Here is a 21,535-nt window from a genome sequence, read left to right as displayed (position 1 = left end):
TTTCAGCATCTTTGAACCTATTTTAGTCTAGGTAACTATTCCAAACCCCTTAAATACATTTGTATACATACAAAGGGTGTTTTCATGTTGAAAACAAGGATGGATTGGTTAACGAAGACTAAGTAGAAGTTTAGGTTGAGGTTGTTTCAAATTTTGAATATTTGAACCTCAAAACTTCTAAATTTGGGTTTCCTAATGTTTTAAGGATTCCAAGTCATTGTTGGTGCAATGACAGAAGTTACCACCATGTCTTTAGGGGGAGGGACTCTTTAAAGACATGAAAATTATTTTTCATGAACCTTGGAAGGTGGTTAACCTTCTGTTGTGAACTTGCTCAAGGTTGAGCATTTAAACTTGAAATGGGGAGAAATGGGGAGTGGATATCCTCATTATTTCAAGTGGACACTCAAGTGGTAGATAATGCTCAAGGTTGGGTAGTTGTCTACATTGAGGGAGAAGTTAAGGATAAATAAAGGGTATGGGACCTTCATTATCGTGTTGATCACAACGAGTGATGTTGTGAACAACGATGAGCAACTCTTCAGGGGGAGAGTCTTCAACAAATGGATTTGTTGAAGTGTGCCCAGAATTGGAGCATAGGTTGATGTGTGTCCAACGATGGGTTGATGTGTGCCAATAGGGGGAGAATGTATGGTTAAGCGTAGGCCTTCATTACCTATCGGAAGGTCATAGGGGGAGAATGAAAGGACTCATGAAAGGGAGTAAGTTAGGCTTTCATTACCTAGAGGGAGTTTGCCCTCTTAGGGGGAGAATGAAGAGCTTAATTTATGCTTTCATTACCTAGTGGCATGAAGAAGGAGGCTATGGGACTAGCCTAACTTACATATGGGATTGTAAGTGTTATTGTGGTATTGTCAAACATCAAAAAGGGGGAGATTGTTGGTGCAATATCCCTCAGGTCAAGGTTGACCTGGGTAACCAAGCTGAGTCTTGGTTTGGGTTTAGATGTTTGACAATAAGATATTGATTGAAGAAGAGTCAAGTAGGTCAAGGTTGACCGGATACTTGACTGGGAAGTCCTAACTGGGATGTTAGGCAGATGAAAGACCTAGTGAGTGAAGCTAGGCAGTATGAAAGTCCTGGTGAGTGAAGCCAGGCAGAAGAAAAGTCCTGGTGAGTGAAGCCAGGCAGAAGGAAGTCCTAGTGAGTGAAGCTAGGCAGATGGAAATCCTAGTGAGTGAAGCCAGGTGAAAGTCCTAGTGAGTGAAGCTAGGCAGATGGAAAACCCTAGTGAGTGAAGCTAGGTGAAAGTCCTGGTGAGTGAAGCCAGGCAAGGGAAAATCCAGATGGATCAAGGATGATCGGACATCTGGTGCTGGGAAGTCCAAGTAGGTCAAAGGATTGACCGGATACTTGGCATGAAAGAAAAGTCCAAGTAGGTCAAAGGGATTGATCGGATACTTGGCACAGAGAAAAGTCCAAGTAGGTCAAAGGGATTGATCGGACACTTGGTAAGGGAGTCCTAGCAGGTCAAGGGAGTGACTAGATGCTAGGCATGACATACCAACAGGTCAAGGTTGACCGGATGTTGGTTTGGGAGGTTTGGGACTTGGTTTTGGACAAAAATCAAGTGCTGGATCGATCAGTGGATCCATCCAGACCTGTCCCAGCGAACAGAGAGCCTCTGGATCGATCCGTGGATCGATCCAGAGGTCCCAATCGATCAGTGGATCGATTGGGACGCGGCTACTTCGCGCGATCCAGGCGCTTTTCCAGAGCACAGAGGCGCTCTGGATCGATCCGTGGATCGATCCAAAGCCTCCCCGATCGATTGGGAATATTCGAATCGATCGGGATCCGACCGTTGCGTCGTATTTGAGCTGCAGGCGTGCGTTGGCTGCGGCAATCGTTTTCTCCGATTCACTCCAGATTACTCGCCAGCTCCTCCACAGCACTCTCAAAGATCAGATCGCTAGTTCTTGAAGGATCTTGGAAGCTTTCCAAGTCAAGAGGCGGATCAAAGGCAAGAAGAGAAGCTAGGGTTAGGGTTTTCTGCATTCATTGTAAGCTTTGCGCTTGTATTTTGTTTCCCTTTCCTTCTTCTTGTACCGAGAGTCTTGTAGGGTTTCTCTGCCCTTGGTAGTTACCATAAAGGAGAGTTTTATTTAGTGGAGGGTGTGTGTGTTGGTGTGGATCCTTGGATTAGTCACCTCTTGTGAGGTGGATACTAAGTAAACCAACCGTGTTAGCGTTGTTGTATTTGTTTCTGTATTTTCCGCTGCACATCTTTGAAGGAACAAGCAACGCCGAGCACCGAGCGAACGCGACGAGCTATTGACCCCCCCCTCTAGCTACTTTTGGTCCTAACAGGCTAGTTGCCAAAGGGTTCAGTCAAGTTGAAGGACTTGACTACGATGAGACCTATGCCCCAGTAGCCAGACTAGAATCCATTAGAATGTTACTAAGTTTTGTAGCCTATAAGGGATTCAGACTATATCAAATGGATGTTAAGTCAGTCTTTCTCAATGGACTAATAAAAGAAGGAGTGTATGTAAGTCAACCTCCTGGGTTTGAAAATATAGAACACCCTGATTATGTCTTTAAGTTGAAGAAAGCATTATATGGACTTAAACAAGCACCCAGGGCATGGTATGAAAGGCTAACATCTTACTTAACATCCAAAGGATTCAACCAAGGTCAAATTGATCCAACCTTGTTTGTTAAATTACTAAATAACGACATATTTACAGCACAAATATATGTAGATGATATAATATTTGGTTCAACTAACTCAGACTTTTTAGAAGAATTTATTAATCTAATGGAACAAGAATTTGAAATGAGCTTAGTAGGAAAATTGACCTATTTCCTAGGATTACAAATCAAACAAACAAATGAAGGAAATTACATTTATCAATACAAATACACTAAAGAATTACTTAAAAAATTCAGAATGGAAAATACAAAAGAAATAAAAACACCCATGGCAGTAAACACAATCTTAGACAATGACCCAAATGGAAAACCAGTAGATCTAAAGTACTATAGAAGTGCAATAGGCAGTCTACTCTACCTAACTGCAAGCCGACCTAATATCTTATTTGCAGTTAGTATGTGTGCAAGATACCAAATTTGTGCTAAAGAATCCCATTTGACTCAAGTCAAAAGGATTTTTAGATATCTTAAGGGAACAACAAATGTAGGAATCTGGTATCCTAGGACCAGTGAGTTTGAATTAATAGGATATTCTGACTCAGATTATGCTGGGTGTAAATTAGACCGCAAAAGCATAAGTGGTGGATGTCAACTACTAGGCCCATCACTTATTAGCTGGTTTAGTAGAAAGCAACATTGCGTTGCACTATCTACAACTGAGTCAGAATACATAGCCATAGGAGAATGTGTAGCCCAATTATTATGGATGATGCACACCTTAAAAGATTTTAACTTAAAAATCACAAATGTAAAAGTCTTAATTGACAATATTAGCTCAATAAATTTAACAAAAAGTCCAGTGCATCATTCAAGAACCAAACGCATTGAAATCAGGCACCACTTTATCAGGGATCATGTTACTAAGGGTGACATTGAGCTCAAATACGTTGAGTCCAAGTCAAACTTAGCTGACATATTCACTAAACCACTCCCTGAAAATGAATTTAGCCATTTACGTAGAAAACTAGGAATGTGCCTAATAGACTAGGAATTTCGAATTTCAAAATACTTTCAAAATTATTGCTTTCAACTTATAGGTTCAAACATGTGTCAGTTTTTAAAACCTTCCTATTTTTAGATTTTTAAATAAACTTTTAGCCTTAGACTAGTTCAAAATCCTTAGAGAACATGCACCCATAGGACTAGTTTTGAGCATCTCACCAAAACCCTAGGCTTACCTTGTTTGTGTTTGCCGAACAATAGAAAGGGGTGAGATGCATAGGCCACTTGCCTAAGACTTAAGATGCTTATTTCAGTGCATCGACATAAGTCTGGGCGTTAAAAATAAAATATATATTAATCAAGTTAAGATTGACCTTAACTTGACTACCCAAGTGAAAGTTGCTATCTTTTGATAAGTCAGTCAGTAACTAACTGGTTAGACATTTGATTTGATGTCAGGTCTAGGGGGAGGAATCAATTAAAATTTTTCGGTTTTTCAAAACATTTTTATTAAAAATTTCTTAAACCTATTTTTAAAAACTAAGTTATTGAATCTCACAATTAGATTTAACGTAGTTTTGAAAATTGAATTTAAAAATCTAGTTATGAGAATTTGACTTTACTTAATTCTATTTAATTCTACAAAAATTAATTTTTGTAAACTAAGCGTAAGTTTATAAACTAAGTCTTTTTAAAATTTTTAATCTTTTACAAACTTAGTGTTGAAAATTAAACTTCAATCAATCTTGAAATATATTTTAAAACTTAGTTTTGAAATTTTACTTATGTTTGAAAAGAGTTGAAACCTGTTTTTATACACCTACTTTTGAAAACTAGCTTTAAAAAAAAAAATCAAGTCTTTTATGTACTTAAGTCTTGAAAGTTGAATCCTTTACCAACTCAGTTTTAGAAAATCAATTTTACCTAGTTTTGAAAAATAGATCTTTTAAACTTGTCTCAAAACTTAGCTCTTTTACAAAAGATAAATTACTAAGTTTAACTCCCCCAGATTAACTTGACATGATTCCTTACTTTGTCTGAAGTCTGTATTTTTAATTACTTTAAACATGCTTATTTTTGATGAATGCCAAAGGGGGAGGGTTAGGTGGGTTAAGTTAGCCAAACCAATTGAAAATACAAACTAACTTAAAAACCTCCACATAATGATGTTATCTGTTTTTTCTTGCAAATGTCTTCACTAACTTAACCAGGTTGTCATTCCATCAAAAAGGGGGAGATTGTTGGTGCGGTTAGCACTAACGATTTAACCCAGGTTTTGATGAATGACAAATAGGTTAAGTTAGGTTTATTGTTGATCTAACACTCTGATCGAGTGTGCAGGATAAGTCCAGACAGGTCGACGGGCTGACCGGATAGCTGGCACGAAGTCCAAGCGGGTCGACGGGCTGACCGGACGCTTAGGCACGAAGCCCAGCTAGGTCGACGGGCTGACCGGATAGCTGGCACGAAGTCCAGACGGGTCGACGGGCTGACCGGACGTCTGGCAGGTAAGTGAGGTAAGTCACTGGAGGGGAGTGACTGCGAGGACGCGTTCCCAGGAAGGGAACATTAGGCGTCGATCCGGCTTAGATCCATTTCGGATATCTAAGTCGAGATCGTGACTAGATTCCGGTCTCGGAAAGACGGAATCTAAGTCATACTCTTTTCTTGTTAAATCATATTACTTTAGTTGTGCTAACAATCTGTTTTGCAGAATATATATTTGCCTCGGACTAACTCTGTTTTGCAGGAAAGGAAGTTTCTGGAAATAGGAGGTCCGGGCGCCCGGAGGTGAATTTTATCCAGGCCGAGTCGTCGCCAAGTGGAGTTCGCTGATTAGACCTGCCACGTCGCACCAGGGCACCCGGAAGGGATCCAGGCGCCCGGAGCAGCATATAAAAGAAGCCCCAGGGGTGGAGCTTCAAAAACAACTGAGAACTCTTCGACTGCTTGCTCTGCTGCTTTACGCTCCTGCGACGCTAACAAAGCTCCGACAAAGTGCTCCTTCTTCTTTGGTTAATTTTCTTGTCGGTATCACTTTATTTCCATTACATTTCTGTACCTTAATTTGTAATAGTATTTCGAATTGTTAGTGAATTGCCCAACAAAAGTACTCAAGGAGTACGGACCTTCGAGTAGGAGTCGTCACAGGCTCCGAACGAAGTAAAAAACACCTTGTTTAGTTTGCCTAAGTTTTTTATTATTCCGCTGCGCTTAACTCTTATTAACACGATTTTTTCGAATCGATATTTACCCCCCCTCTATCGACGTTTCACGATCCAACAGCTGGTGGTTCTTGTCCTTCTGAGCGGCTCCTCTCCCAACGAGATGGCCAGCCAGACCTGACCGACCTGCAAGACTTCGTTCCCAGTGAACCCGTAGAGGGGGGTTGTCATTGATAGTATTTCAGCTCGGTCGATTTGCAGTTGGTCGAAGGCCTTCTTGAATATTATGTTGACCGAGCTATCTGTGTCAATGAAAATGCGATGAATAGTATAGTTAGCTATTACCGCTCGAATGATCAGGGCGTCATCGTGCGGGACTTCGACTCCCTCGAGGTCCCTGGGCCCGAAGCTGATCTCGAGTCCGCTCGCCCTCTCCTGGCTGCAGCCGATCGCGTGTATCCTCAGCTGCCTTGCGTGTGCCTTTCTGGCTCTATTGGAGTCTACTCCGGTCAGGCCTCCGGCGATGATGTTGATCTCGCCTCGAGACGCGTTGCCCCTATTCTCCTCCTCTCGAGCGGATGGTCGAGGGCGTTCATGCGACGCCCGATGGTGGGCTCCGAGCTGCTGACGATGCTACCGCTCGGGGGATCTCCTTTCTATTCTTTGAACGGGGCTCCGTTGTCGATGTCGCCGGTCTGGTAAAGGTGATCGGCGGCGGTAGCCCCTTGGCACAGGATGAGTGATGGGGGGGAGGCTCCGACAGTCGCGGGTGTTGTGAGTAGCTGACTGATGGAGTGAACAAAACATCGGGGTCCATACCTTCCCCTTGTGCTTGGGCCGATCAGCCGCAACTTGCTGGACGGCGTGCGACCGAGTGTGCTGATGAGGACGGGCGGCTTCGTCTCGCGGTCCTCTGGGGGGCTAGTGGCTGACGGGTTGCTTCCGCTCGGCGGAAGCTGGTTGGTCACTCAGGGCTTCCTTTCTTCTCACCGCCTGGGCTTCCTCCACATTGATGTACTCGTTGGCCTTATGCAGCATGTGGTCGTAATCCCGAGGCGGCTTCCGGATCAGCAAGCGGAAGAAATCACCGTCCACGAGCCCTTGCGTGAACGCGTTCATCATTGTTTCCGAGGTGACCGTCAGAATGTCCATGGCCACCTGGTTGAAGCGCTGGATGTACGCTCAGAGCGACTCCCTCGTGCCATGCTTGATGGCGAATAGATTGACGCTGGTTTTTTGGTGGCGCCTGCTGCTCGCAAAATGATGGAGGAACGCCGTTCGGAATTCCTTGAAACTTATGATAGACCCGTCCGGCAGCCTCCGGAACCACCGATGCGTCGATCCCTAGAGGGTGGTGAGGAATACTCGGCACTTCACACCATCCGTGTATTGATGCAGAGTGGCAGTACTGTCGAACTTACCCAGATGTTCGTCTGGGTCGGTTGTCCCGTTGTATTCCCTGATCACAGGAGCACATAATGTTTCGGCAGTGGATCCCGCAGGATGACATCTGAGAACTACCGGTTGATCCGCTCGGGTGACGCGTCCGTTCGGGGTGTTTTTCCTTTTCTGACGTCCTGACGGGTGCTTCGTCCGATGAAGATACTTTGTCTTGATTAGCTTGCGCTACCTCCGAGGGCGTCTGGAACAGAGCCCGATGAAAAGGTATCGGGGCGGGCGGCGCCCCCATCTGAGTGCCGGTTGGTCCCTTATTTTGCCCCCATATGGAGAGCTGCTTCGGCCGCTCTTCGGGTGGCGCTCGGCCCCCCGATGCTGATGTCGCCTATTGCGCTGCTGATAACTAGTATTTTGATGTATTATTTTGGCTCTTATACTTAGCGTTTTTACTCTCTCGTATACTTAATTCCGCATTTATATCATGTTTTATGAGTTGAGATTTATTTGGAGCATTGATCTAATTTTTTCTATATTTTCTGGTATTTTATCTAAAAGATACATCTTGTTTTATAGGGGAGTAATTTGGGACGTTGATCGGGATCAAATAATCCAAGGGCTCATGTTATTCCAAATTGAATCAAGAAGAGCCAAATCCAATCAAACCCAATCCAAAAGCTTCAATTCAAACCCAATCTTAAAGCTCACTTTTAAAAGCCCAATTCCACTTATCTTATTGGATCCGGATCTTCTCATTAATCCAAACCCAAAAATCTCATTCCTTCCAAAACCCGATCCACTAAGAAACTTCCCTTACCTCACGCACGGCACAGATTCCTCTGCATCCCGTTTCGCGTCTCTTCCTCGCGCAAAGGCTAGGGCATCGGCTTTTCCCACCGCCGGCCACTTCTCTTTTCTTTCTCCGGCCGGCGGCCTCTCTTCCTCTCTTTCTCGCCGCCGGCCGGCCATCCACAGCCCATCACCTCATCTTCTTGATTTTCAGCGGCAAGCGGCAGCAGCACAGTGGCGGGAGCAGCAGGTTTTGGCAGCGACTATCTTCACCTCGCCGGAGAGGGTTTCTCCGGAGAGATCTCCACCTTCCAGCAACCTTCCGACAGTCTCTTCCGGTTGGGGTTCAAGCGGCAGCGGCAGAGGAGGTCTGGCAGTACACCACCATTTCCAGTCACTTCCAGCAGAGGGGTTCTCGCTGGAGGATTCGTTCATCATCCTGTTCGTTGTCGAAGTGTGCAGATTCCGGCAGTGAGCTATGTCCACCGGCTTTCGGGGTTCGGAGTCGGGTCTTCGTGTGACGGCGGAGATAGTCGTTGGTATTTGAGAATTGAAGTGTGGATTGTGGTTGGATTAGCTTAGTTTCTCTTATGTTTATTGTCAATTTGCTTGTGTTGATGCTTATTGTTGAATGCTTGTAGCTAATTTGATCTTTCATGTTTAAATTGCATTAATTACGTTTAATTAGTTTCACGCCTACAACGTGTTCGATGAATTGCTTCAACCAAGAGTTAGGGTTATTTTAATACATTTTAGTTTAGTTAATTCTTGCTTTGTTTTGTTCGTTCATTTCGTTAAGTGCTAGTTTTGATTAAATACAATTAGATTAGGTTAGATTAGATTTCTTTAATGTTTTAGTTTTTGTTACATGCTTTAGGTTTCATTACATTCTTAGTTTCGCTAATGTTTTACTTCATGTTATGCCCATTGATAGATAATCTTATATCGTAGTGTGACAATGCGATGTAGGAAAATCTTCAATGGTTAGTTAGGGTAAATATAGTTTTCATTACTTGCATTGTCTTTCATTATTTAGATTAGATTTCATTTGATGCTTCGCTATTTCGATCCTTAGTTTAATTGCGTTGATAGTTAACTCATAGCGTAGAGTGACAATGCGTTGTGAATTAATTATTGACACCTAGTTAAATTTCATTCCAGCATTAGATTAGTTTCTTTCTTGTTCTGCTTTTCATTTCTTAAATTTAGAATCAAAAACCCAAACCCCAATTCTATATTAAAAATCCCAAAAAATAGAAATAATATACGATCCTAAGTTTACCATCCTATCGTTACTTTCGTTGGCGGACGACCCGAGTCATTCCTATGCTACATTAGTATAGGAGGGGTTTGGTACTTCATCATTTGATGCCCAATTCATGACAAAATTGGGCTATAATCAGCTGCCCGCTCGGCCTGAGCTTTCTGCTGCTGCTCCACGATTTTTGCTGCTCGCGCTTGGATGAGTGCTTTGAGCTCCTCAGGAGAGAGTGCTACCAGAAGTTGACGTCCAGCTTCTTCCATCTTCTAGGTTCGGATTCATGTGCGTTCCCACAGATGATGCCAATTTGATCCTGTCCGAGTGCTGAGTCGACGGACGCTGGGGACGTGGCACGCTCCTCTGTCTCCGACTAGTGGTGTAGATCTCCGGTGAACCTACGAAGAAGCCGAGTCGGGAGGAGTTTCCCGGCGACGGCCGCCGACGCTCAAGTCAAGCAACGAGAAATAAGAGAGGCAGCGTAACTGTGGCTACAGTGAGGATTGCGCATACCTTCGTTGACGTCTGGGGATCCTTATATAGGACTCGGGGGAGGCGCGAGTACGCTTCTCTATGCGTGCACGCTTCCCCAAACATACGTTAACGAGCCCCTGTCAGAAAAGTACCTTTGGCGCTATTCCACAATCGTCTGAGCATATCCCGGATGTGACGGTGGAAGCTTCCACCGTATGATCCTGTGTACGGCTCAGCCGCCAACCCTGCTGCCTGTCGGTGGCAGACGTCTCGAGGATGATGTTATCCCCTGTCTCTTTTGTCCTCTTGCGCGTCCTGTCTGTTTCAGGGCCGAGCGGTTAGGCCGCTCGGCAGGCATATCACTTCTGCCTCGGTCGTATGCTCGGATGAGATTGCTCCTGTCTGTCTTTGTTGCATTGTGCCCCGGCCGAACGGACAACCCGCTCAGCCCTGAAACCTTTTTACCTTGAGCATCGGAAACCCGACCTCTAGTCGGGTTGTCTTTTATTCGGCTCGGGGGATTCCCGGCCAGTCGGCCATCTCAATCCGGTCGATTGGGTAGTCGGTCGGCCCTCTCAGTCTGGTCGGCCCTCTCAATCAGGTTGGTCGGGTCTCAGGGTTGAATCTCTTAACCTTTGCCCTCCACGTGTCGTTGACCTTCCGCCAGCGAGGGTCCCCCGTTCTTACCACCGGATCACCTGCTATGAAGAGCAAACACACAATAAAAGTTGACCTAACTTGCCAGAGTTGCTCCAAAATCTCCAATAGGTATGTACTAAAGGAGGGGTTTTTTATTTAGCTGTACTTGCGTAGTTGTATATGTGATAGATGAATGATAAGCTACAATCAAAATAACAAAGAGAAAATGGTGGAAGAGGAGGGGAGGGGAGACATATTGGAGGGTGAAATGAAAGTAGAGAGGAGAAAGAATGACAACGACACTAAGAATATGCTACCTCTCCTTACATCAATGAACAAGGTGTGAGTCTTGCGATTTCTAGGTCATCTCCAGAATTAGAGAAATAGTGCAAGAATAAAAGCAACCAGTCATTTTTACTAGTTAAACAAGTGTTCATGTCTATTTTAAGAAAGATTTTGATGGAAGTATTGATTTAAGAACATGTTTAAAAATTGAAGGGCTAAATTTGATGAGGAATGAAATTAGGACCATGTAAAATACTGAGGGACTACATTAGGGATTATCCCATTCATTTATTAAACGTGGCTCAAGGCCCAAGGCCTAAGGCCCAATTTCATGGTATAAAACTTGAGTCGGACTCCGCACTATGTGCTAATCGGTTCCGGGAGATTGAGGGCTCCGGCGAAAACAATCGCCCGGTCGCCGTCGACTGCAGATTTGCTGGGCAAGGCGGTACCGCGCCTTCGACGCGAACAAACCCTTCCTCGTCGTTAGCAAGAGATCCGGCGACGGACTCTTCCGTTCGCCTCCCTCTTCCTCCTCCAAGTAATCAACTCCTTCTGTTCGATTCTACTCCTTTTATTGGATTGGTTTGCCTGCTGAGCTAGCATTTTTTCACTGCGTATTCGACAGATGCCGCCAAAGGGTTCCGCTTTCTGACATCACAAACGGCTGCTTGCAGTGACACTTCAGTCCCATTGATGATTATTGCTGGTTCAGGAAGTGGAAAGGTATATCTCTTAGCTCCGTTTTCACTGAACTATACTTATTATTCTCCTGGTTTTGATGGATGCAATGGTTCAGACATCCACAATGGTTTGGCGCGTGCTGACATTGCTCAAATAGGTATGTGGATCCTAATCATACTAATATTAAATGATTGATATTATTTGTAAGGGTATTCATTTGCTTAGCTCCTTATTTGAATTTTATTCTCTCAGGGAATTGATCCATCCAACATCCTAGCAATGACTTTCACAATTGCTGCTGCATCAGAGATGAGGGATCAAATTGGAATAGTAGCTGGAAAAGCAGTTGCAAAAGAAATTGAAATCAGCACATTTCACTCATTTTGTTTACAGCTTTGCAGGAAACATGCAGAAAAGTGTGTAAGCCTGCGTACCTTTATTGTTTGCAAATTAATGCCTATATATCTATTGTTACTATCTTCTGCAATCCACCCAAAAATAAGTAGAAAAGCAAAACCACAATAACAATAGATAATTAACAACATAATTTTCATAGTTTGGCTTATAAAAAATATGTTAAAGAGAGGGAATCCATAGTTTATCTTAGAAGACATGTCCAAAAGAGGCTTGATTGAAGAGACGGAGTCATGTAGTTTTCTCTGATTTACATTCTATCATAAGTTTTTTGGTCAAATGTCCTCTGAATTAGTCAAAACTAGACGAGGCTTGATTGATTCCAAATTCCAATTCAACTCCAACAATCCGGATTGGAATTGATCCAGTTTTTAGACTATGCTTGTGCAAGACATGTCCCTTTGATCATTTCATTGTTTTTCTTAATGTTTTTGTAGTTCATATTGACACATTCTTGATTGGATTTCAAATTAGATTATCTTAATGTGTTTTTTCCTGATGTTTTGTCTACCAAAGATCTATATGCAACCTCCATGAAGTTGGCATTACCTTATGTTCCTTAGGACATTATTACATATTTTGTAGGGAATCAAATCCTTGCTGTGCACCATTGTGGCGCAAGAACTTATGTGCAAATGAAGATAAAGCCAATTCTTCGTTCCCCATCTTATTTTTGTTTTGTTTACGTTCTTCATCAACATGTAAATCAGTTGAGATTTTATTGATGCATCACCTAGTACAACTACAATTCCTTTGTTCAAAGCTTAACTACTGCTTTCCGACCTCCCAAATAACTTGTTTACAAGCGATTGATGAATATCCCCTGACCTTTCAATGTTTTTTCTTCTTTTCATCTAATCTGCCTTCAAACTGGTTTCTTTGTTCAAACAATGCATGAAGTGCAATTTTTGCAAACACAGGTTTTATTTTAATTTTCCACATCTTGAAGATATAATATAATAAAGATTTATAGCTTATTATAATTTCCAATTCTCTTGTCCCACCTTTGACTCAACCCTAACTCGTACTTGTTGGGGTTCATCATAGTGAAATAAACTTGATCTGTCCTTGAGTAAAAAGAGTACAAGTAGAACAAAAACATGCCACTAAAAATTAAAAAATGCATGAGCATGTATGGTGACATGAAGCTAAGTTTGTAGGATATATGTAAAGAGTTTCAATGGGATTAATCTAATCCCATGTGTACAAATAATGGACTGAGGGTGGATGCTTCCCACAGTCATTAATAGTGTGAGCAACACTTTAATCACCTGAAGCAGTTCAGGATGGTGTCGACAACTTCTCTGAACTTAGCGACACAACACCATCAAGTAGACTTTACAACACCTGCAAGACCAGGTACAATAAGCCTGCAACATTCTAAGCCAACAGCCAACCCACTTCAATGTAAAAAAGCTACTCTTATTGTGATTTCATCCTGAGCAATATCTTATGAATGAAGCTATAATTAATTTGGAAATTGAGGCATGTAGAGTTATGTCTGTGGCGCCTTTTTGTTCAACATAGTGTTTACTATCATTTATTGCTAATACATATTTACTTATTCTATTAAACTTTTGGTTTGAATTTCTATCATCTGTTATCTAAGTACATATTCACCTCTTTTAGTAATATTTTGGATTGAATTTCTTGGACATGGATGCTTGCAACAAATTTACCTTACTGATTCTAATTGTTATTGTCTAACCTTATCGTCTAGGGCCAAATTAAATTTTCCCAATATAGTCGATGATGAGATTTTACTGCTCAATGCATGATGATTGTAATTGTATATTCATTTCAGTCATGTCATGTATTAAGAATCTTTAAACTGTACTAAAGTTTACTCCCATTATTGTTTTGGATGACCTCTTGATGCTTCCAATGTTAATCAATTATAAAACTTAATCCCGATAGATCTGCTGTTGTGTCTTAGATTGGGACGTACACCTGATTTCCTAATATATGGACCTGGGCAACAAAGACGGGCTATCATTGAGCCATTGCATTTGATAATGACTGCCAAAAAAATGCATCCGAAACAGAATCCAGAAGCTTGAAGAAGTTCATGGTACTAATGTTGCTAACTCTTTGAAGGAAAAACTGAAGAAGTGGCTAAAGTTTGTTGTACAGACAAGCACCATATACATGCCTTATCCTATGTAAATTAATTTAACATTCTTGAGAATCAAATGTGGTTAATTGTCTTGTTTTTGGAACTTTGTTCTTAAATTTCTTGTTTAAAATTATAGGATAGAGTTAGTTTTAATTTACCGAAAATTCTTTGTGTTAGGTCATAGCTTTTGTTTATATATATTCACATGTTTTTCTAGATTTTCTATTTGTTTATCTGAATCTAAAGGCAAGTATTCAGATGATTCAATTATATGACTAATTCTTTAGCTGGGATTATCATTCCCCCTATATTTATTCTTTTTCTTTAGAAAACATTAATATCTCGATGGATGAAACCTAACATTGAGAAAAAAAGTACATGATCAGCATATCATAAGTGACCTATTTTGAATGTTCATATAAGCGAAGATTAAATTTTAATTGGTCTGGTATATACAAATTAGTCTGATGGAGTGCTGGTACTAGAAAAGGTTTTGCGCGAACTGGTACCTATATATTTTTACCACAGGTTCATACAGATTGGTATAATGGATGATATCCCAGTACATATTCTATGAATTACTTGTAGTGACTGTGGATTCAAATTTCAAAAATTCCTTGCAAGTTATTGCTGCTTTCTGTTTTAGTGACTAGTTAGGATAGGTGATTCATGCCAGTTGTGTGTCCAGTGTACAGACAGAGAAAAGCACATCTCAGACTGTGCAATGAACTTTAGTCATCATATTTGACTGGCATTTAAAACTCTGTTCTGAAGTTGTTTAACTTTTTGTTGTCTCTTTCAACATGGACAGCTAATGTGTTTTCTAACGCTTAGTTTGTTGTAGGCCATGATCTACTGAAAAGTTGCTACTTGTACTCCAGAATCTGCAAATTTGACATACACCAGTACTTACATGTCTTTTAATCTTTGTTATTGTTAAGCATTTTGATTTGGTTGTTATATATTTTCTTGTTTAAGCATAATCATTGCACACACAAGATTTTGCTGGTCTGCTCAGTTATATTTGCAAATGCGTAATGACATTTACAATACATTGGCAGGCTAAGGCCTCTGGCAGAACAGCTGAAGACTGGTATAAATGGTGATGAAACTGGTGTATGTGATTTTTCTCATTATAAATCCATCCCTCCATCTCTGTTAAGAATGACATGACCTAACCTCTTTTGTTTAAAATCAGGCTTTGATCCTTGAAAACTATGACAAGATTCTTAGCTCTTGCAACGCTTTGGATTTTCATGATTTCATTAGCTCATCTGTGAAGTTACTTACTGATTTCCCTGAAGGTCATTATGCGCACTTAATGCTAATAGTATTCAAGCATACTCTGGTTAATGTTATATGAAATTAACTTAATATTTGTGAATATTCAGTGTACAATGAGTGTTTGAGCACTTGGAAGGCAATTGTTATAGATGAATTTCAGGATACAAGTTCATTGCAGTATGGCCTCTTAAGTATTTTAGCTTCTCATAATCGTGTAACAATTATTGGTGATGAAGATCAGGTTTGCTTATTTTCTTCTGGTTTTCTTTACTTCTACTCTTATTTTTGAGATACATGTTTCTGATATGATCAAAGCTGTTATTCTCTTTCAAAGCCAGATATTGTATTTCTTCATGTTTCTTACTATTACTGTTTTTAACTGCATCCAGTCGATATTCAATTTTAATGGTGCTGTCGAAGAAACTTTCCTACTGTCAAAGAGGTTCTGTGCCTTTGATTTTGCTATTTCTAGTCTTAAAAATATTTGACTCTTCATGAATGCTAGCATTTGACTTCCGTGTGAAGGTCCTAATTTCTTATTTGTACTGTAACTGATTACAGGTTAGATTGAAGAAGAATTACCGCTCTACCAAGTGCATTGGTGAGGTAGTTTCTGCTCTCATACTGAACAATAATAAACGTTGCTGTATTAAACAAATTGAGACTGATAATTCCTGTGGAAGCAAGGTATACTTATTATGTAATAAGCATATTGATGAAGATATACTTAATAAGCTGTAGAATGAGTGATCAAAATGGAGTGAAGCATTTGGAGTCGTTTGTGATAATCATGTCCTCAAACACTGAAATTAAAGTTTTATAAGATTGTGATTTGACTTGCCATACTCTGTTGAGGAGTGTTGGGAACTTGGGATGTGGAAAAACAACATATTCAACAAGCTATTATAGCAGAGACGAGAAGGTTGAAATGGATGTGAGGAGTTCTTAAAAAGAATAAATAAAGAGATGATATATACATGTTCAAAGATGATCGATGAATTGTGTTGTTGGAAGAGTGAAATTATTAGAGTGAAAGATGTAAGTGGTGGTGGGAGACCAACAACAATATTAGTTAATGTAGAAAAATAATTTAATTAATTAGAATATTGCCTTGCATGGATTTCAATGGAGTGATAAGATTCATGCAATGTACTCCCAAAGAGGAAATGATTATGATGATATCTGATATACATTTTAAGTGTTGATGTCAGTGTTTGAAGTATGCTGCTTAACAGTATTCAGGTTTCTATTAAGGAATGGCACAACGAAGATGCACAATGTGCATTTGTCATTGACAAAATTTTAGAGATGACATCACATGACTCAATGCTGACGTCTCCTTTGGCAATGTTGCGATTCTTTACCGGAGACAAGTTATTGCATATGATGGTATAACCGATTTGTTTATTCTGCTTACTCATGTGACATCAAATAATGCAGGTCTCTGGAAAAGCATCCCAAGCATGTTTGCAAGACAGGAGAATACCTTTTAATACTCATGGGGTTGCCTTTTATCGGAAAAAGGTTGGCTTTCTGTTTTCGTGCAGAATTTTAGCTTGCGCCTTAATTATATTTGCATCTTGTAATTGCTTGTTAGGTCACGGGAGCTGTGAGTGCTGGTCTCTTTAACTTGCTCTACTATTGAGTTTTGTTATTTCATGAGGACAATCTAGTTTGTGCTGTTACATCTTCATGCTGTTACATCTTCATTTTAGTGATAGGCTTTTACTTCTTATCGAATGCTTGTTGGTTATTGCAACACATGATGAAGCTTCTTCAAGCAGTTATTAACTATAAGTAGGCTCATCAGCTAGTAACATCATCTTATTTTGCAGAAATTAGCTAAGATTGACAAGTTGTGTCAGTTGTAATGCTAGAATAAGAATAGTATTCACTTTTCCATTACATTCCCTGCTAAAAGAAACAACACATGAATCAAGTTGACCATAAAAATTTATTACTAGTTTCGAAATATCTTTGAGTTTTCTCTTCATACTGCAAATATATGCATCCTGACTGCATCTTAGAGTAAGTTGATCTCTTATCTCATTATTGGAAGCTTTCTTCTTGGGCCATGGCGTGTGTAATATTGCCATTGCAAGTGAATTAGTAGGTAAACTTCAGAATCCTAGGCTCTCTTGAATGGGATGAACTTAATTATTTTGCCTTTTATGTTTATTATTATAATTTTTGTGCTACTCCGAAATTTAGTTAATGAAGACATTGTACATCAGGTAACAAAAGCTATTATGGCATTACTGAGAACAACATTGCCTGATTGTGATGTTAGTCCATTTCTGACTTTCCTTTAAGGCACTTTTTCCTGGTGATTTGCAGTTATCTTCAGTTTAGGCACTCAACTTTTCAATTGAGCAACCTGAGTGACTAACATGGTGACATACATGTTGTTGATTATGTTGAAAGGATTTCCTCAGCAAGAAAATGTAGCTTTTCGGCAGCTGCAAAAGACATTTTTCATGCAAAAGTTTCTTGTACTTTCAAAAGGTTTTTTGTTCTCGGACTCCTTTATATTCTTTAGACTTAATTATATGATTTGTATAGTACATGCTATATTTATGATCTTGTCATTTTTAGTTGAGCTGATAGCATTTTTTTGCAATGTAGTCTGGGGAAGGAGGTATCTTCACTTCACTAGCAAGTTCCTTTGGCTGATTTGGCAAGCTCTTATTTTTTATATCTCTGCATTTTTTTCAATCACGTTGCTGTGCTAATGGTTTATGAGGATCTGTACCACAATCATTGAAAGGAATGCATTGTGAAATCATAGTTATGACATCATTCTCGTGAAGTCTTAGTTCCTCTTCCATAGGATTCTGTTGGTCTTAAGGTTAACTTCATCATGGGTTGATAACTTGGAACTTTCAGCTGAGGTCTTTTTTAACTTGATTAGTAGTATAATAATATTTAGGTTGTTACATAGTCCCTGTTGTTCCAATTAACTTTGTGATGAAATTTGCTAATTCCATCGACATCACATGGAAGACCTTCAGATTCATACCTCTGCTCATCTACTAATTATTATGTTAATAGTTTTACTTACGTTGAACATTCTATGATTCCAATTCTTCCTGTGTTTTCGTTTACAAGGTCTCAACTTACTCAAGGATGCAAAGTATTATTTTCACTTGATATGATCTCCACGCTTGTAAGAAGAGTAAGAAATAATGAATATTGATACTACTGCTTTGTTATCTTGGTGTTTACTTTTACAATGTTTTTAATATTTGTTCCTAGATAAAATTTCTATCTTGGTTCTTAGCTGTATGCGCCAACAGGAGCGTTTGGTTTGTAAATAACCTTGGTAGGTATTGCCGTTGATGTATTTCTATTAAAAGGACTTGATAAGAACATCTTGAGAAGAGCCATTTATAAAATTTTAGCTTAAATATCATTCTTTCAGTCATATCAAACAAGGCAAAACAGGTAATCAAAGAGCTAAGAGTGGGGTGTTTCATCACAAGCTTCTGTTCTATTCACTCATTTTTATCATCGAGCCATGTTAGTTTCAACTGTTTGGGTTTTAGCTACATGGATCTTATCTCCATTGAATACATTATATCACTAGTAACTTTGAGATCTGTTATTTGATTTTTTAGTTCCTTAACTATAGTCTTAGTCCGTGGTTTTCCTCTACTCCTTAAACCTTAACTCTGATTGAGGAACCTGAAGAATTTTATATGTAATTGTGTGCCTTAGAAGCAGCGCCCGTACCATAGCCTATTTCAGCCACGCCTAGTAGCTTTCAAATCATCATACTATTCACTTGCTATGTTATTCTTAATTAGGGTGACATTATAATTTGTTAGGAGTTCTTGTTTGATGTATCAACTTTTCTATTTTAATTCATTTATGTTAAGAGGTAGGTTAATTTTTATTCATCAAATAAGACTACAACCAATGACTATCTAACTTTTAGGCCTAACTAATTAATGGGAAAAAACTATAGTTTTCATAACAATAAAAAATCCTCTTATTTTCTCATTTTCTCTTCTCTCTTTCGATCGCGTGATTGCTTTCCAAGGCACATCACCCCATACTCCATTATCCTTCTCTTATAGTTCTTTGCCAACAGTTTTGTAGGTTTCTACCAAATTTTCCTTTAGAATGATCAGTCTCTTTTATTTTTAGTATTGTTACTAGAATATTTATTTATTTATTTATTTATTTATTTTTGCGATACCAAAAGGAAACATCTTCATGTTCCAAGGAACATTACAATTTGTCCTTTCTATCTGAGATGGTTCTCTTTAGTCAGTTTGGATAGAGGATTACTCATTTCAGTTGAAACTTAGTAGTTTATATTTTATATAATTCTTTTTCTTTGATTAATTTATAATTTGATGCTATCTTCATCCTGTTTGGAAAGTTCTATCTCAATGGTCATCTCTTCTGTAGCAAATATGTTACCTCAGGTTCAGTTTAATATCGTTTCCAAGATTACTTTAGTTTTATTTTTCTTGTAATTCCTTTTCACTTAATTATTGGTAGGAACTGCTTTCTTTCTCAGGCAGTCTGTCCCCTTTGGAACTTGTGGCTAAAATCTTGTCACATTGCATTGTAGTTTTTTCATCACTGAATACCATATAACTTGGAGGCCAAATCCTCTGGTCCAGAATTTTCTGGACCAGAAGAGGCCCTGTTCATTTATTAGTTGGGTGGGCTGGACCTAACCTGATAAGCAGGTGGGATCATGCCCACCCAACCAATGAATGGACAGGGGACTAGGATTGGTCCAGGGATTCTGGACTAGAGGATCCGTGCCCTGTAATTTGACATATATGTGACTCTGAATTTGTTATCATGACCATTACTGGAATCTTTGTTTGATTGGTCATCAATGTATTTCTCACACTATTGATAGGACTTGGAGCCAACATAAGGTTGTTCTTTTGTGATTTTTGGTGTTTAGGTTCTGTTAAATAAATTCCACTTTGCTTGCAAGGTTAATGGCACGATATGTACAAATATTAAACAGATATGAAAACAAGAACCTCAAACTTCAAACAGATGTAGGTAGTTTTGCACACTTCGAATATGTTAATTTGTATGTTTCTTACTAATATAACTTGAGTGTCATTTGTTCAAATATTACATATCCATAGATGTTTTTGTTTTATTTGTGATGAAAATATATGAAGCAAGTGTTGTAATTGTAATATGGTAAACTTGACAAGCTTTTGCCAATCTCTTTTTGATGCATGGTTTGAAATTTGTACAGGGCGATAGTCAAAACTTATTGTTTTGATAAATTTCTAAAACTACGCAAAACTACTTGGCACAGGTAATTTATCTTGTGTTGTTGTATCAATTATATTGACTTGTTTAATGTTATACTAACATTCAACACCTCTTGACATGTGACAAACTACATCAAGTTGAAGTGATGTTCGTATGTTTTTTTAGCATTTGTTCATGCAATAAAATGTTAAAATCGTACAATTTTATAGAGTTAGGAATATAGATGTGTTATTTTCTTATTTTTCTTTTTCATCTTCTTCCTCCCAATTCTCCACCTACGTCTAAACATAAATACGGCCGAATCACTATCATTCTAGTCAAAGTCTAAAACTCTAGTATGATTCTCGAGATTTTGAACCTTGATTGAAATAAATCTTGGAGTCATCATGTTAACATTCATATAAAAAGCTGTCATTTAAGTTTCTTTTTACGTGATTTTGCCTATCGTTACACTGATATTTTATGTTCTTCAGAAATGTCTTCTTGAAAAACGAGATATTTTATGTTTTTCAGAAATGTCTTCTTCAAAAACGTGCGATAGTTGATGCAGGTGGTGGGTAGTTCTTGAATGACCTAAGATCAGTAAGTGATTTTGTTGCATGTTAATCTCTTGGCATACATTAAGGCTTTAGCTATACATTATGCGACAGCTAAACCTTCCCAATGATTCTGCTATTCATTGATTAGTGCATTATGGCATTTACCATAATCCAATATGTTGTAACTTGACTATTTAGAAAGATCTTGTTTATCTAGTGATTTTACATGACGCATGATAATCTTGACTGTTTGCAATATATGATCTTTGTCAAGTAAAATTGACAATTAAGCCTCAGTGAACATATAATTGCATCTCGATTCTCGAACATGCTGCATATGTAGCTTATGTACTGATTCTAATCTAAGAACGCAACTTTGTGGAACTAAATATTTCAAGTTGATTTTCAAATAAAATGGTAGTGGTGATGCTGATAATCATTCCTTGAAATTGATAAACCCTAAATGGTTGTAAATTCTGGTTATTTTCTTTTATTAGAAATTTGTTAAAACAAATTGTTCACATAATGGGAACTATGTAGCGATGAATCTACAAATGTTTTCTTTTGTTGCAACCTTTGTTCTATTCCCCCTTAGGCCAAGAAAATTGAGGGCACC

The 21,535-nt window shown here is 39.2% G+C and overlaps 1 pseudogene; it reads left to right on the top strand.

The window, feature by feature from the left end:
* Positions 1-9,493: 9,493 nt before the first annotated feature.
* On the top strand, positions 9,494-21,149 carry LOC121997983 (annotated as a pseudogene).
* Positions 21,150-21,535: the final 386 nt, after the last annotated feature.

The sequence above is a fragment of the Zingiber officinale genome, chromosome 6A (assembly GCF_018446385.1).
Source record: "Zingiber officinale cultivar Zhangliang chromosome 6A, Zo_v1.1, whole genome shotgun sequence".
NCBI lineage: Eukaryota > Viridiplantae > Streptophyta > Magnoliopsida > Zingiberales > Zingiberaceae > Zingiber > Zingiber officinale.
The sequence above is the reverse complement of the archived record's forward strand: the minus strand, read 5'-3'. Positions and strand labels throughout refer to the sequence as shown.